Consider the following 3,915-nt stretch of genomic DNA (forward strand, 5'->3'; position numbering starts at 1 on the left):
AAACAGTCACCTGGATATTCCCTCTGTGTTCTTCAAAATCCTAAATGAACAATATCTATATTTTCATTAGTTCTATAAAATCTGTTCCTGATTCCATGTATGTCATTTTATATTTAGTCAGTTTCCTACAGTCCTCTCTTTCCACTGCAGCAAAAGGAATGTAAACCAGGAAACTTCTCTTAATGTTGCCTATAAAAATATTTTCATGAATACTAAAGAAGGAAAAGAAGAATAGGGAGAGAGAGAGTTCTATTATCTTTAATTTCTGGTACTGCGTGTTTTCCTATCCCTCCAACTTACTTACTTCTGCCTTCACACATTTGTTTCTACAACATGTAGTTCTGAAGTATATTGGAAGTTGAATTCCCAGCTCAGATGTGAGTGGAAATCAAAGATCAAGAAGGAGTATGACTACTAAAGTGATATCTGCCAGCAGAATGCAGAATTTGATTTCTGAAGAGCAGTTTAAGTTTCCCTCAATTCTCCACACCTCCTCTGGAGCCATTTCTCCATCCAAAACACGGAGAGACGGAAGGACAAGAGAGGTCTTGTCGAGAAATGTCATAGAAAGCCTTTGGGGGGAAAATGCTATGCTGAAATATTTTCTCGTCTGCATGAAGCAATATGTATTTTAGTACAGTGTTAAAAATCCTCAAGCTATCTCTCTCATGTCACAAGTTTAAGGCGTTATCTATGAGTGAGTCAGCCTGGGAGTTGCCATGGTAACGATTCTCATCCCCTTGGCATCAGTCCTTTCTGATGTTGCCACTGAAATACCTTAGTTTCAAGAGGATCTGAAGTTCCCATTACATTTAAATATTCATTATGTTATATATGCATTCTCTGATTTTGCAAGATTACCTGACTAGAAATCATTTTTAGAGATCTATAAATAGACATGCTACATCATGTTTGTTTCTTCTGCAAGATGAAAGACAAGCCTATAAAAATCCTTCCTGTGCTCACAGCACATCTCTTTCTCTCTCGCTCTCTCTTTCTCCATCCCCTTTCTTAGGTATAAGTGTGTATGTGCATGTATGTGTATAATCTGTGGCCTTCATATTTGAAATATTTAAAGAGGATACTCTAGACAGTAGTCATGAGCTCCAGTTTCCAAGGGAGTGGTTGAAAATACTAGCGGGTTGCCACACTGCAACTGTACATGAAGACAGATAATGCTGTAGTTGAGAATGGAGTCACCTCGGGAAGGATTTGTGAGGTTTCCTGATTCATATTCAGGGGAAGATCTGTTTGGCAGAATAAAATTGCTGATAGTTGCCATACCTCTCAAAAGAGAAGTCAAGACTCTGTCAAGCAAGGTTCTCAGTAATCTGTCTCAACATACTTTTCCAAAATCATTTGTCCCTTGACTACCTGCCCACTCAAATGTATCCTCCTGCTGACACAAAAGGCTATCTCCTTAATATTCTTGTATTTTTCCATATCTCTGTCTTTGGTTGTGCTTTTTCCTCTTCTTAAAAATCAAAATCCTACTTATCTCCAAGACCCAAGTTGATACTAGTTGAATTCTACAAAGAACTCCTTAATCCCCTCTCCAAGGCAAATTAATCTTCCCCTTATTCTGCTCTTTGTTACTTTGTTAACTTTTCTACTACAGACAGCATTTACCTTTTCTACCCAGAATGGTCATAATTTGACTTTTTCACCTGTATCCCACTCTATGCTTTTGAGGGTGTAGCCCACGTCTCATTCATCTTTGTATGCCCACAGTATCTAGCACGTAGACACCAGCAGATGTTGACTAGATTTAAATATATTAATGTGAACTGAATCGATAATGCTCACTCAGGAAAACAGCCAACTGAGGAGCTTTGGGGTTCTGGTTGCTCATGACATAACAAACCAGTCATAATGTGCATAGGCTGGTGTCTGTGAGTACTCTTTATGAGTACTCATACGGCATAGTACTCTGTATGAGTACTCCACTTTTGAGTTAAGAATGATGTACTGTCAGTTGTGATTGTTTTTTCTAAAATCCATGGCTGAGTTGCACCTTTAGAAACTATAGTTATGTAGTATCACAATTATTTGATAGAACATAGGATCTGGAGTCAAATAGACCTCAATTCAATTTCAGTTTTATTTTTTACTAGCTCTCTTACCAGTTCACTTAATCTTCGGAGGTCTTGCTTTCTCCCCATGAGTTTGGAATTAATTGAGATAGTAAAATGAAAGGTTTATGACAGCACTTAATACACAGTTATGCATTCAACAATTAGTTAACTACTGCAAGTATAACTTAGAGATCCCCCCAAGAGGTTGTTTTATTTCAACTGTTTCCACAATATCACTGGATACCCCTTTGTAATTGTTATACTGTGCATAAAATAGTCTTCTGAGGGTGTGTCATTTCCACAACCATTATTTTTTATACTTATTTGAACATACTCTGATCACAAGACTTCCCCAGGCTAGCCACAACACTCTGATGCAAAGAAAGACTTAAAAAAACTGGGCAGTGGACTATGAAATGTCCTTGAATATTCATTCTGCACATTATGTATACTCTGTATTGGATAGAGACCCTGGAGTTTGAAAGTTAAGACACACAGAAAGGGACACAGGCAGTAGCACGGAGCAGAAACAAAGACATACAGAGAGGAAGCAGTATGCAGGGGCTAAAAGAGACTAGCAAGAATTGCTGGTGAAAGCAGTGCTTAGAGATAAAGCAAACACATCATGCAGCTGAATCCCTTGAAAGATGTTGCTGGAGATCTCTGGAGTTCATCATGGATCCTGAACTGGGTTCTCTTTCCCAGCGAAGCCCAACTATGTGGGTGCTAAGACTGCTATCAATTCTTATAGATGCCTCCACATGTTATCAACTCAAATAACAGGAACTCAGCTCTTCACAGCCTGAATGTTCCTCACTTAGGATCTCAAAATTTTTGATTTAGACATATCTACCTTTGAAACTTACCTGAAGGCAATCACTTTTTCATCTATGAAGTATTTTTTGAATAGTTACTATGTGCCAACCATTCTGCTAGGCATTGGAACCCCAGGGAATTACTCCTTCTTTCCTCTATGCTCCTCTTATGCCTTAGTATTAAACCTAATATACCACAAGGCATTTCTCTATGTACATGTCTGTACCCCTTCCTAGACGCTGCCTTCCAGGAAGGCAGTGTTTATGTGTGTGTGTGTGTGTGTGTGTTTACCACATCATGCACAATGTCCAGAATAGAATAGGTATTATTTAACAATCTTGAATGTTTGCACTGATGAATAAACTGATCAAACAGTGCTGAGTGATTCCTCAGTGACACATGTAAGTTTTTGAAGACAGTTATAAAGATTCAGCTTACCTTATTTCTGGCTATAAAGTTGTGAACACACACCCCTCCCCCACCACCCGAGCTCTTATATTAATTGATTTGGCATTTACATTAGGATTTTTGAAGTTCTATGTGTCTGAGAGTTCCATATCATGCCCCTTTACTGAAGCCTTTAACCTCATTAATACTCATTTAATTTTGTTCTAAGTAAAGTCTGTAACAGACTTTACTTTTTGGCATAGTCAAAATGAGGACTTGAGGCAAGCATCCCAGATATTTCACAGAAACTATTCTTTTGAAACACTGCCTTAGAACACACAGTGATGTACTTATCGTACACTTGTAATCTTTTTTCTACTCAGCAACATCAAGGAACAATGGCCCAACCTCACCACTTGTAATTCTCTTCAGGTATCTGAAAATGAATGTAGATTTCAAACTTGTGGTGGCTCACATGGTAAAGAATCTGTCCGCAGTATGGGAGACCTGGGTTTGATCCCTGGGTCAGGAAGATCCCCTGGAGAAGGGAATGGCAACTCACTCCAGTATTCTTTCCTGAAGAATTCCAAGGACAATGGAGCTTAGAAAGCTATAGTCCATGGGGTCACAAAGAGTT

The 3,915-nt window shown here is 38.6% G+C and overlaps 1 protein-coding gene across 6 annotated transcripts in view; it reads right to left on the bottom strand.

The window, feature by feature from the left end:
• GABRB1 (gamma-aminobutyric acid type A receptor subunit beta1) overlaps window positions 1-3,915 on the bottom strand; it is a 438,781-nt gene that overhangs the window by 281,605 nt on the left and 153,261 nt on the right. Inside the window, exon 1 of one of the 6 annotated variants that reach the window (XM_081590786.1) lies at window positions 1,668-1,819. The exons of the other annotated variants lie outside the window; for them this stretch is intronic. The gene's annotated coding sequence lies outside the window, so the exon portion shown is untranslated. Of the gene's footprint in view, window positions 1-1,667; window positions 1,820-3,915 lie in introns of those variants that run through there. 6 annotated transcript variants of the gene reach the window in all.

Source organism: Giraffa tippelskirchi, chromosome 1 (assembly GCF_054371585.1).
Source record: "Giraffa tippelskirchi isolate mGirTip1 chromosome 1, T2T-mGirTip1v1.2.pri, whole genome shotgun sequence".
Taxonomy (NCBI): domain Eukaryota; kingdom Metazoa; phylum Chordata; class Mammalia; order Artiodactyla; family Giraffidae; genus Giraffa; species Giraffa tippelskirchi.